Raw genomic sequence first — 14333 nt, 5'->3', positions numbered from 1 at the left:
GTGCATCTACTTTTATGTTGGTGGGGAAGGGAAATTTCTTGGGACTTTATAATATTTTAAAATTACATTAGAAAATCATTAAGGAATATATTTGGGTTTATTGTCAAATTGTTTTTTTAACCATTTGTGGTCTCCCATCTGTTTCAAATATAAAGTTACAAAAGTTGTACTCCTTTCCCTTTTCAAGCCCATTTCTTTAGGGTAAATAAAAATTAGAGTAAATTGAACATCAGCCACCTGGAAATACTCCTGATTCTTAGCTCTGACTTTCCCCCTGTTGCTTATCAGTTGCTTGTCAGGATGGAAGAACTTTGCTCTTCGAATGTGGGTCCATGTATTTCACTCGATACCCTGTCTGTCCTCTTGGGTTAAAGCTAATCTGCATCACTTTCCATTTTCAGCCACCAACTATATCTGTAGCTGCAGTGACATTTTTACACAAGGAAAGATGTATGCTGCCCATCTGTCATGTAAGGACATAATGTAGCTAAACCATCTACCCTGTCTCTTACTACATGGTGAGTGATGAGAACACAAAGCGCTGGGTTCAGTTTCTCCTTGGAGAATGTAGCAAGAGATACTAATTTGTATGTTATGCTGCCAAGAAAATGAACATCAGGTGAGGCATGATCAATGGATTGCAGAAGCACTTCTGCAAGGGGATGTGGTTCTGGGCTTTTGCAATGCCTTTAGCCTCTTTTTTTGAAAGTCTAAGCATACAAATGTTTCATTGTTTTATGCCTGGCTTGGTGGATAGAAAGAGACTTTCCTAGGACACTGGGTAGCATGGTGGATGTGCAGCCAGGAGATCTGGACAAGGACACTAGTCAGGACGGCCTAGGAACCAAAAGCAAATCTCTTCACTTTATCAGCCTTGGTTTACTCATCTCCAAAAAGACAGAACTGGGATTAATCGCTATCTCTAACATTCTATTGCTATGTCGTGTACTTAGGCTTCCTGAACACCAAAATAACAGAGACCGTAGACTTGTTATAGACTAGAATATGGCTGTTGGGTGGGCTTTCAGCTGAGCTGCACAGAAGGGTGTAGGCATGACTGTGCTAGGCACGAGGAAGACTGTCAGGATGTGTTAATGAGGATGAAGTGGGTTGGGAAGAGGAGCCTTTAGACGCCAGAGGCAAGATTGACCAACTTCCCAGCTTGGTCCAAGGCTCCTTTGGGTCTAAGAAACTGTGTGTGAGGACTGAGAGTCCTTCCATTGTGGACACTTTTCAGGGTTGTGTCCTGACCCTCTTCTTTTCTCACCCTGCACCCACCCTCCCTGGGATGTTTCATCCATTGGTGTGATCTCGGCTCACTGCAACCTCTGCCTCCCAGATTCAAGCAATTCTCCTGCCTCAGCCTCCTGAGTAGCTGGGACTACAGGCACCCACCACCATGCCCAGCTATTTTTTTTTTTTTTTGTATTTTTAATGGAGATGGGTTTCACCATGTTGGTCAGGCTGGTCTCGAACTCCTGACCTCAAGTAATCCACCTGTTTCAGCCTCCCAAAGTGCTAGGATTACAGGCATGTGCCACCGTGTCCCACCCACTTGCCTTTTATAAGCTCTATCTATGGGCATACTTTGCTCTGAAGCAACAACCTGTGTATCTGAGGATCTCCATTTGGATGGCCTGAGTCCCTCTCATGAGCTTGACCTTGTCTCCTCTGCCCATCCCGTGCTGTTGCTCCTTCTCCTACAGTCATCATCTCAACAGATAACCCCTTGTCCACAGTATTGCTAAAGTAAAAACCAAGGTGTCCTTCTTGACTTCTCCCTCTCTCACCTCTGACAACCAGTCAAACCCTCCTTAATCCTCTTCACTTACAATTCTTCATTGGCGCCCATTGCTGTCAAGGTAAAGTCAAGCTCCATAGCAGGACAGGGCTCCCCAACCCTTTCAGCTCCATTTTTTGCTGCTCTTCCCTGGCGAGTGTCTTCCAGTTCTATGGTCTCACCACGTTGTCTCTGCTTCTGGATTTTATGTTTGCTCTTGTCTCTGTTTGACGTGCCTCCCTAACCATCCTCTCCATAACCTAATTTTCATAGATAACTCTAGTTTCCTCTTTTCCTCTTTAGTCTTGGTCTAGATTAGTCTTTCTTAACTGGGGCTGACGTCACCCCTCAGAGGACATTTGGCTGTGTCCAGAGACATTCTGGGTGGTCACAACTGAGTGGGGGTGGGGATTGCTACTGGCATCTAGTGGGTAGAGGCCAGGGATGTTGCTAAACATCTTATAATGTCCCTCACATCAAAGACTCCCACGACAAAGAATTATCTTTCCCCACGTAGCAATGGTGTTGAGATTGAGAAACCTTGGTCTAGATTTCCCTTTCTGTGGGAAGCCTGTCCTGACCTCCCCATGTCCCTCTTCCATGGTGTCATGTCCCTCTTCTTCGACTTTTCATCACCCTTTTCCTGTTGCACTGTTTTCTGTTCACTTGTCTGCCTCCTCTTCTAGAACGTGGGCTTCTGGAAGTCAGGCACTGTTTCTTGTTTCCCTTTTAATTTCCAGTTCCCAGCGCAGTTCCTGCTAATAGTGGGCATGCAATACATATTTGTAAATGAGTAAAAAAATGAATACACAAAATTCACTCTATAAGAAGTATCTCCCATACCACATTTTTTTTCCAAGAAAGCATATCATTTGCAATAATACCCTACTCTAATCTCTGTCCCTGCAGCACCGCTAGGGAAAGCATTCTTTTGGAGTTCTCTTGCATATGTGGGCCACAGCAAACTGCCAGCCTGCCTGGGGAAATAAATATTTGAATACTTATTTTGTTTTCCAGTGGCTTCTCTTGCCAACGTTACTCCAGTCATGGAAATATCCTTACCCACAATGTGATGTGTGCTGTGGGATTATTACTATTATTTATATTTCCATGACCTGATTTTTTTAATATTAAATAATAGTTGAAACAGTTTGTGTCTTGACTTTCTTTTATAGTTGAAAATGCCACAGAATGCAAGTTAAGGCCATGTGAGCCAATATATTTCATTGCCCAGCACCATAATCTATTAAGCCTGAGATATTTTCAGGGAATTGCCTTAAATCCTTTGGTGGTTTAAAGTAGCTTCAGAGGGATTAGTGGCTTAGAGGTAATTGTTATTGCTAATATTTTATTTGAAATGTCCTGTTCAGCAAAGGTAATGTGACATTTTGCTCACTGGAAATGCTGTCTTTCTAGGAAAAGGGATGAGCCCAAAGGTCAGCGCCCAAGAGAGGGAGGGGAGGGAGTATGTGAGGCCAAGGACAAGAGCCTGAGCTGAGGTGACCAGGACAAGTTACCCGAGACAGAACTGACTTTTGTGTGGACTTCAGGGAGATGGAGTTTTAATTTTATGTGAATTGTGAGATTAATCTAGACAGTTAATCAGCTCTAAAGAGAAAGCCATGTTTTACTTTTAAAAAGAAAAATAAGTAAGGAGGATAAAACCCAGTAAATACTTCTTCACAGGGGCATCCTCTTTTACTGAGTCAGTAAATGTTGGAGCTCCTCAGGGTCCATTTCTCTTCCTGGCCAGTGGATCTTGAATATAGAGTATCTGAGAAATCACTTTGGGGCACTTGTTTAAAAATAAAGATTTCTTGGGCTCTACTTCCAACAACAACAATTCCATAATTCTGAGATATTCTCCGAAATCTGCATTTAAACCAGAGAGCACTAGGAGATTCTGATGCAGGTATTTCTTATGCCTGGAGAAACATTGAATTAACCAATCTCTTCCTTGCCCATGATGGCATGTTTCTCAAATTTCTATGTCCCAAATGTATCTGAGCTCTGGATTCATCTATCAAAACAACAATCAAAACCAATGAATGTCTTAAAGATACTTCAAACTCAGCCTGTCCAAAAGCAAATGTTGTCTTTTTGTGTTTCCTGCCTCAGGAATGGGAATGGCACCCATTTGGCTCTCCAACACAATAACACAGATGTCTCCTCCCTTTCACCCTCTTCATTGGCTCTATCCTTGCCATCGGGTTGCCACCAGCTCCTATCATCACTTAGCATTTTTCCCTGGAGTACAGCAGTAGCTCACTAACCAACCTCTTTGCATTCACTCTTCAATCTTATCTCAACAAGCCAAAGGAACATCTGCAAAATGCATGCTTTAATGTTGCGCCACTACCGGCAAAAACTATTCAATGACTTCCTGTTGCCTTTAGGATAGGACCCAAATCCTTTCTTTGACTCAGAAAGTCCTGCTTGGTGACACCTGACCACCACTAGAGTCCTGTCTCATAGGACTTTCTTTCTGACTCTGTGTTATAGCTACACTGTTCTTTCTTTAGTTCTTTGAAACTGCCAAGCTTGCCTCCAGCACGGTATGATATTTGGCTCTGAACTAGTTTTTCCTTCAGTCCCCTCCCCTTCCCTTAGCCTAATAAACACCTATATCTCCTTAGATGACATCCCCAATTCTGCCTTTCTGATCTTCTACTAACCTAAGTCAGGTTCCTTTACGATACACCCTTGAGCACCTACATGCTTTTTGTAATGATATGTTTTGTTTTGTGAGTGTTTGACTAAAGCTTGTCTTTCCCTAGACTGGATAGCTCATAAAGACAGCAATTTTGGTTCTTCCTTTTTTGCTCACTGTTGGAGCTATAGTATCTGTCACAGTGCTTGGCCTGTGGAGGCACTCAATAAGTGTTTGTTGAATGTATGTTTATTGGATGACAATGCACATTGTGTGAAACATGCTGTTGAAAGAACAATTTCATCTGAACTTCTTCAGACAGAGAAATCAGAATAGGTTTAGCAGAGACAGACACTGGGGTTGTCAGGCAAAGTAAATTGGGGCTGTAAGGTCACTAGCTAGATATTTAAGGCTGGTAGAACAGCATAATTATAACTTTGCAGCACAACCATTAAGTGTACACAAACTTCGTACCCAGGTATATAATTTTAAACTTGAGTTGACTTCTCAATGACAGGTGAATGGGAGACTTAAAAAGAAAGGTAATCTTGATTAAGAAATCTTTAGATTTCACTCAGCGTTAGAATATTTAGGATAATGATGCCCTTTGGTTTATAGAGTCTGATGTTGAATTTCATTTTGTTGGGCCATTTCTCTCAAAATAATATTAATCCAGTTTATTATAAAGGCTTTACAGGGCTTGCTGAATTCCCCAGATAATCCTTTTTTTTTCTCTCTCTCTCTTTTCTTTTTTGTTTTTAGACAGAGTCTTGCTCTGTCACCCAGGCTGGAGTGCAGGGGCATGATCTCGGCTCACTGCAACCTCCGCCTCCCAGGTTCAAGCAATTCTTCTGCTTCAGCCTCCCAAGTAGCTGGGACTACAGACACATGCCACAGCACGCCTGGCTAATTTTTATATTTTTAGTAGAGACAGGGTTTCACCATATTGGCCAGGCTGATCTCGATCTCCTGACCTCATGATCTGCCCACCTCAGCCTCCCAAAGTGCTGGGATTACAGGCATGAGCCACTGCACCCAGCCCCCAGATAATCCTTTACTTCAACTTTCACACTTGCTCTGAAAAGTAAGATTAGCCCCAGAAACTTTGACACTGTTGAAATCTTCTGGATGTATAATAGCTGAATGCATCTGTTAAATGGATTGATGTTTTAGATCAGACAGACATTGTCAGTGGGACCTATCATTTATTTACTTCTTACAACTCTATTTTTGTGGTGTTCTCCCCAAAGAAGGCTATAGAGTTTTTCAAATGGAAATCACAAACTCAAGAGATGGAAGAAGGCAAATACCAAAAGATCATCACAGTAAAGGCCAAAAGGGGAAAAGGTTGTTAAAAAATAGTATATGGAGAGGATGGTATAAGATACGGATCATGTTTGTAAAATAAAAAACACATATGATGCTGTTCTAGCATAGAATATGCTCAAAACCTGGAATCCTTTTGAATCCCTATTTCTGATATTACAGAATTCAACTCAAAAGGGGAGAATAATTCCTTCAGCATTCCTGCTCCATAGAGAAGAAATCTAACTCTGCAAGGGTCTGGAAGAGTCCCAGTTTCTGGTTGTCGCCTCTCTGTACCTGGTGGAACTGTCCCATCTTCAAAACAGTGCTAAGGTAGTGAGGGAAAAGACTGGTCTAACATGTTTGGTTGTGTGTTTGCTTTGTGCCTGACACTGTGCTAGAGACTTTTATACAGACTTGAGATTGCAAACTGGCAACGCTGAGTTTATACGCTGGAACATTGTTCTCTGGGAAATCCAGCCAGTCCAGGGAAAAGAGACTGACATGAGAGCTCACCAATAAATGCAGAGTCAGAACAGCCTACACATAAGAAGGCCTACTTGCATGCACTGTGCCTTTAAATCCCTCTTTTGTGCTCAACCTAAATGTAAGGACACACAAGGAGCATAAGGGGAATTGTCTGTAATGTGAATGACAGAGGCCAAAAATCACTAGAGAAAAGAAACTTGTAGGATAGAGACCATCCATAGTTTTGAAAACCTGAAACAATATCTAATCTCTTCAGAAAATTAAAAGAACATATTTTGTCTCTGAAACTAGAATAACATGGTAAAAAAATGAAAAATTAAAGAAAAAAAGAATTCTTGAAAATAAAAATATGACAATAGGAATAAAAACTCAATAGAAGGCTAAGAGATAAAATTAGGTCTCCCAGAAAGTTTTCAAAAATAGAAAAAAGATTGAAGTTTCTCTTCCAAATCCCAATAACAGGAATTCTAGAAAGAAAGAAGTAAAATAAAGGGAAGTTGTTTTTTTTTTTAATTTTAGAATATTTCCAAGAATTGAGGACATAATTTTCCAAATCAAAAGAATACATCTATTGCCTAACACGAGACCCATAGTAAAGCATGTTTTTGCAAAATTTCAGAACACTGAGGATAAAAACAGATAAAAGCTTTCAGGAAAGGAAAATAATTATTTACAAAAGATTAAGAATTAGATTGGCTTCAGAATTCTCAATAGTCACACTGGAAACTAGCAGAAAATGAAGAAATACCTTTAAAATTCAAAGGGGAAAGAATTCCAGATAGAAAATTATATATCCAGACGAACCATTGATCAAGGATGAAGGTAGGATAAAGATATTTTTGGATGTGCAAGGGCTGCATTTTCCTCACATGCATCAATTTTCTAAGAGGGTACTAGAGAAGGCATAACACTAAAATGAGGGAACAAGTTAAGATAGAAGAGATAGAATTCAAGAAACAGAAGACCAACATGAAAGAGAGACAAAGGAAATCTTCACAATTGCCATGGAGCGAAATTCCAAGGAAAACTGCCCCAGGAATAAGAGGACAAGTTAGGGTAGCAGCAGGTCAGGAGGTGCTGGGAGAGACCTTTCCGAGATGAAATTGGTAGACTGTCTGCTGCATTTGAACATTCTGGGAGAGGCTCAGATTCCTGAGGAGAGTTTGGGGTTGATTTAGTGGTAAATACATAAAAAACTTAGTAAGCACACATGCACACGCACACAGATAGTTACTGATTTCCTGGAGGTTAGAAAGTCATGCAGAATAAAGAAATCAAGGCTCAGAAGTTTTATAGTTATAATAATGTGAGTGTTTTCAAAATGTGAATGTTAAAACTGTTTCAACAAAAATAGTGGTACAGCTCTGTAGCACTGATGGGAGGGTTGAGGCATGAAAAAGGCACATGGGTGAGAGGGAAGGAGGAGGGAGGTGGTGAGAAACAGGAGAAGTGAATAGATAATGTCTAAAATGGAAAAATTAAGAAATAGTAGTATAATATAAGCATGTTCTTTGGTAATGAGGGTGAAAAATCCTGGAAGAGTGATCATAATGGTTGTCTTGTAGAAACGTGTGTCTTTAAACTCTGTGTGTATGTGCTTCATGAAAAATGAGAACTAAGTTAAAAATATAAAGAAAGTATTTTGGAAAGCAAATCAATAAGAGAGTGAAAGGATTTGTTTAATGGGGAAGTGATGCCGATTCCAAAGAGGTCAAGGCTGGGTAAGTGTGTACCTGGCTGGATCTCACTGCCTCTGTGAAACATCTAGTTAGACAACTCTTCCTAGGCTCATTTCTAAATCATCTTTGTGACTCAGGGTGGTTTAATAATTCTACAGTCTTAATTATGGCAGAGGCATTTCATCACCATCGAATAGGCGCCTAGAGCTTTCATGATAAGAAAGTAATAGATATGCTCATTGCTCAGGATCTTCTTCCTCCATCCACCAAGAAATAGCACTCAAAGCCAGATATGTGTTAAATTCTTTGCAGATTTTTAAAAAGCAATAATAGGCCTCTGTATCAAGTTGAGATTGCCTTTGGCTAAAATTGTCCTCTCAGCCATTTATCATTATGCACCCCAAGCCTGGACTCAGGTAGGAAGCAGATTGAGCCATTTGTAAACTCCATTAATTACAGATACACAAGACATATCTTCCCTTACCTTCCTTTTTCCAAAAGGCAAACTGATTTGTTCTTTCTTCTATCACCTACACAAAGTAACCTTCCCAGGTAATATTAATATTTAGAATATACAGTCCCTCAAATGATCACTGACTCATTGCTTATCCATCTTAAGCACCAGATATTAATAACTTTTAAAAAAGTTGCATGCCTAGCTTCCTGAGGTTTCTCTAAGTATTCCAGGAGAATACATTGAAAGTATAGAAAACTTACTTTGTTGTTGAGGAGGCTTTTTAAGAGCAAATTTTTAAAAGACTGAATAATTCTCGAGTATTTCTACCATATACATTTGTTGGCCTACTGAACTGTGTAATCATTTTCATTAGCTGCCTGGTTCTACATGCTTTATCTGACCACATTTCTGTGAAAAGCATTCCCCCAAATGCCCAAGTACATGGTAGAAAAATAAACTGCAGTGACAAAGATGTACCCACAAACTGACTGATAGAGGGGGATAGTCTCAGTCTTTTATTCTACCATTCTGTCTAGTCTGGGCTCCAATTCTACTCACATCCCATGTATTCCAGGCAATTGTGGGCCAATGTAAAGAAACAAAAGCAATGAGCAGAGTTGACCATAGGTGGAAGGGTCAAGTGTGGCCCTTGGCCTTCTGATTTTCATTATCTGATTGTTTTAGGTTATTTAATGGTCATTATGGCTGCACAATGGCTGGTGCCATTACAATCTGGTTTATGGGAACTGGCAGAATCTAGAGGGTTGTTATCAAGAGACAGGCTTCCCAGACTTGAAATATGACCTCTTTGTATATAGATTCATAGAATTTACTGGGAACAAAAAGACAGAAGCCTACTAAATTTTTAAGAAAGCCATATTGCCAAAGAAATCTCAAACTTGGCTAACAATAGCTAGTGACTATTTTAACTTTTTCCTTGGGCCCCAGAAATGTAATCAATAAGAAATAAGCTGCCAGAATGGTGTAACTTCCAAAATAGGTACTCTCTTTGATGTGGCCGTGAAAGATGATCGCCAAGGGAGTTCGTCTTAGCAGATATGAGTGTCAAGATTAGGTGATCTTGTAAACTCCATTAATTACGGATGTATAAGGCATGTATTAGGTTCTCACTTTACTGTCCATGCAAGGAGTCCTAGCAGGATTCTATATGTGCTATGAATTAATGGCCACTAAAATTGCTTTCTAATATCTTCCCCCACTCCAAATGTGAGTTTTTATTCTTCTCCACCACTTTATATTGCATGTGTTGAGGGTGGACAACGTCTTCAATCCACATTGAAGTCACATCTGGATTGACAGATGTTATGACATCCAGAGGTGTGGGACATGGGAACTGAATATAATAACTGGATTAGATTTTTGGATTGTCTTCTTTTAGACAAGGAGTGACAGTGTTTCAGCTATGCACAAACACTTTAAAAAGTTTTTGCATGAGAAGGGGTGTCTTTATGCATGTTGGATAGCAAAGGTGTACTATGGTAGATACTGTGAGAGTTCCTCAACAATTATTTTATCCCTTCACTGTGATGAATAATCTTGTATTAGGAGAGATGGACCCCTCCCCCAGCATCAGAAAAGGGCTCTGATTAATCTAAACCAATAAAAACCATCCTGTCTTTCTTCCCACAGGATTGTTTCAGAGATAGCTTCAGGCCATTCTAAACCAAATAATTTTTTTTTTTGATGATTGTAGGTCCAACACTCTTTCCTGGCATATAAATGGAGAAACCTATAATTTTAGTTGCAACAGGCAGGAATTTTGTTACCATGAGGAATAGGTAAGTTCAGTTATCTTTTCCATTCATGCTCAGAAATTAAATTCTCTAGTAGAATATCTCCTTGGTCATGTTGAAAGTCAACCAGCCCAGTTTCTGGGTGCCTGGCAGGATCTGGCCTCTATAGATTCCGAGTGGGGGATAGCATCATCATTTACCAACTCAGCAACCCCTTGCACAATACCAGAGAAGCAGTTCTACAAATGGGAATCTGGATGGGGTTAGCAAGGGGGAAATGTATTTTGAAAGACCAATAAATGAGACACTCACAACCACACCCATTTCCTCTCAACTTCGGACATTTTTTAACTAAAAATTTTAAAATTCTTAAAAAGTGTTAGTTGACAAAGGTGTAAAAAAGTTAACCTTAAAAGTACATAACAAATATATATTAAGTCAATTTTTCCAATTTCCAAAAATTAACTCAATTTTTCCAATAACTGAATAAAGTAGAAATTACAATCCCCTTTTAAGGTGAGAAGTCTGAGGCTTACACAAAGATCATTTTCCTAAGGTCATTCAACTAATGAATGGAGAAACTGGAATTCAAACTTGATTCTGCTTAACTCCAAACTGATGCCCATGCTGTGATGCTGGGTAAGTCCAAGATGCAAGTGGGGCACATGTCACTGACATGATGTTTTTAGGGAAAACATGACCACATTAACTAGCATATGGTAATTGTATGGGTCTACATAAGAAATTTAGACTATACTTGGAAGAACTGCGTCTACTTGCCACAGACCATGGGACACATGTAATAGATAGGAAAAACACCTAACCAGTTTTTATTCAAGACTGAAGAGAAGGAATTTTTCCCTAGCACCTTCCATGAAGAAAATAAGGAGAATGCGAGGCGGGCGGATCACGAGGTCAGGAGATCAAGACCAACCTGGCGAACACGGTGAAACCCCGTCTCTACTGAAAATACAAAAAAATTAGCCGGGCCTGGTGGCCGGTGCCTGTAGTCCCAGCCTCTAGGGAGGCTGAGGCAGGAGAATGGTGTGAACCCGGGAGGCGGCAGAGCTTGCAGTGAGTGGAGATCGCGCCACTGCACTCTAGCCTGGGCAATAGAGCAAGACTCCGTCTCAAAAAAAAAAAAAAAAAAAAAAAAAAAAAAAAAAAAAAAAAGAAAATAAGGAGAATGTGGGCAGGGAACTTTTAAGTTTGCTACATGGCATGGACCAAGAAGTGATCAATCAAACTTTTAATATTTCTCAGGATCATGTGTTTAATCACTGACAGTTTATGGGATGTGTGGAAATAGAAGGCAAGTGTAGAGGCTTATGTTGCTTGGTGTAGACATAGGACCCACAAAATAAGTTTATACATAATCAACTTATTGATAAACAAATCACATCACTACACATATATACATATACCTTTCTGATTGTATGGACCACTATTTTGAAAGTGCCTTTTTGCCTCACCATTCTTATTTAGTTGTCCTTAAGATTTATGGAAACTGGCAGAACCTAGAGGGTTGTTATCAAAAGACAGGCTTCCTTAAGATTAGATCTGCTAACAGCAAATAGCTATATAAGTATTCTCAATGTTAATAGATATTCTTGAAACCATAATTACCTTTAAGATTCTAAACTATGAATTTTTTGCAGTGAGTTTTCAGGCTTTGGGTTGCTGAAAATATTTTGGGGGAGCAATATCACCATATGGTAGTGTCCCATGACCACAAGTAGGTTTGCCTGTGAAACTCCTTTATTTGACATTTAAAAAAAATCTCATTTAGTTTCTTTATAACACTGATTTGAGGAAATTGAGGCATAGGGAGTTTATATCTGTTATACACGTTCTTAGTACCCTCAATTTTTCTTTCTACCATTTATTGTAATTATAACTAGATAACTAGGTTTATAATTAAATGCTCGGTGTCTGTCTCCTATTAGAGTGTACATTCTACAAGTGCAGAGTCTGTCTGTGTAGTACATGCTATATGCCCATCATTGAGCCTAGGTCCTGAATGTTGAAACGTGGCCAAAGATTATTGGTTGCATCAGTGAATGAACGAAGGGAAGAGAGTGATCTGCTCAAGGATACACAGAATCAATAGCTGAAGGGAAGTGGAGGGGTGGTTGTGAAAGGGACTAAGAATAAAAGTCCTAAGTTAAATGCAGCCTTTCTCTCTAAATGAAAATAAGATCATTAATAACAAACTGTTTTAGCTCAAACATCATTTTATTTTGTAAAACAGACTATGGTTTAACTAGGAATACTAGAGGTAAGTTTACAAATAGAACCCAATGACTTAATAAAATAGTCCTGTACTAAATGCTGGGCCTTGCTGGAATGGGTATTGATTAAAGCACAGACCAGAAAAGTTATTGTTGAAAACATCATTTTGTTCCAATAAAAACTTGTATACTAGTGTTCATATCAGGATTATTCATTATAGCCAAAAAGTGAAAACACTTCCAATGTCCACCAGCTGATGAAAGGATAGACAAAATGTGGTATTTCATTCATTGGGTATGTAATACTCTTCAGCTATACAATGAAGTACTGATATATGCTACAACATGGATGAACCTTGAAGACATTATGCTAAGTGAACGAAGCCAGATGTAAAAGTCCATACACTGTACGATTCCATTCATATGAAATGTCCACAATAGGCAAATCTATAGAGACAAAAGCAGATTATTAGTTACCAAGGGCTTGGAGAATAGGAACAATGGAGAGTGATGGCCTAATGGGTATGGGGTTTCTTTTTGGGGTGATGAAAACGTTTTGGAATTAGTAATGATGGTTGCACAACATTATGAAGGTACTAAAAGCCACCGAATTATACACTTTAAAATGGTGAATTTTATGTTATGTAATTTTTAACCTCAATTTAAAAAATTAAATGCAAAAATACATTTTATATTATATATATGTGTGTGTGTGTGTGTGTGTGTGTATATATATATATGCTGTGCAAAGCTATTTGGAAGATGAAGAAATATAAATTGTTTTTAAAACACAGGTTGAAAGACCTTTTTTGGAGGGGCTGGGAATTTATATATATATTAAAAACAGACTTAATTGAACAAGTGTCTATTCAATCTAGGCTCTGTCTTCATTCATTAATCATAGTGATGGTGAATAGCAGTATCTATTAAATAAATAGTGGTATCTGCTCAGCTGCTCTGGGTTAAGACTGCACCTTGGGCACTTAATGTGCTACCTTTGGCAAGATAGCGAGACTCTGTATCTCAGTTTTCTTATCTGAAAAACGAGTATAATAATAGTATACCTCTTCTGAGATAGCGTATATCAGCATTTCTCAATCGTTGGCTACATATTAGGGTGCTTTTTGTTGCTGTTAAGCTAAGTTCCCAGGTGATTCTAACATGTAACCAGGATAGAGAAGCTCTGGTATATAATGAGCATGTTAGCAGCGTGCCTGCTACATGGTACACAGCAAATAAATGATCATTTTACAATGTTGTCGAGGACTTCACCACTTGTATCCTTTTACAAGATTAAAGTACATCTGTTACAGCACAAAATGGGAGGCTGCAAGAAAGAATGTAGGGGGAGAAAATATTTTTCCAAGAAATGTATACTTTGTTCAACAAAGAGCATTACATCTTCTATGGTCAATAGGTAGATTGTTCTGTTTTAGAAGAAGCCCTCTGGTTTTTGTTTAATGAAATTTCCCTCTAGGGCTAAGTCACCTAACATTCTTGAAATACTCTTATTTATCAGCAGTTTGTAGATTCTCAAGAACCATTCTGCTTGGTGTGCTTCACTGGTGTGGAGGTATCGTGTTTTAAATAATGAGGATACCACCGTTTAAAAACACAAGCACAAAATTTCATTTCAATAATTATGTGCAGGTAAAATACAGTATCCCTGGTTCAATGGATTCATCATTAATTGTATTGCTAAGATGAGAGCTGGTGAATGGAAGCCTTGCGCTTCTTATCTGTCCTCACTGGGGCTCCATTTCTTCGTGGATAAAACAAAGGGTTTAAACCAAATGATCTGTAAATTTCCTTTTATATCTAACATTTTGTGAGTCAGTGAGTACACACTGAATTTGGAGGTGTTAGGTTTGATGACAGCTTATGCTGTAGGCATCCCAGGCAGCAAGAAAATTCAGGAGCTAACCTCCTGGTCACCGGGCTGTGATAACTTTCCCTGCTTCGGAGTTCCGTGCTGCAATCCTCCCATG

Source organism: Macaca mulatta, chromosome 6 (genome assembly GCF_049350105.2).
Source record: "Macaca mulatta isolate MMU2019108-1 chromosome 6, T2T-MMU8v2.0, whole genome shotgun sequence".
Taxonomy (NCBI): domain Eukaryota; kingdom Metazoa; phylum Chordata; class Mammalia; order Primates; family Cercopithecidae; genus Macaca; species Macaca mulatta.
Note: the sequence above shows the minus strand (reverse complement) of the source record.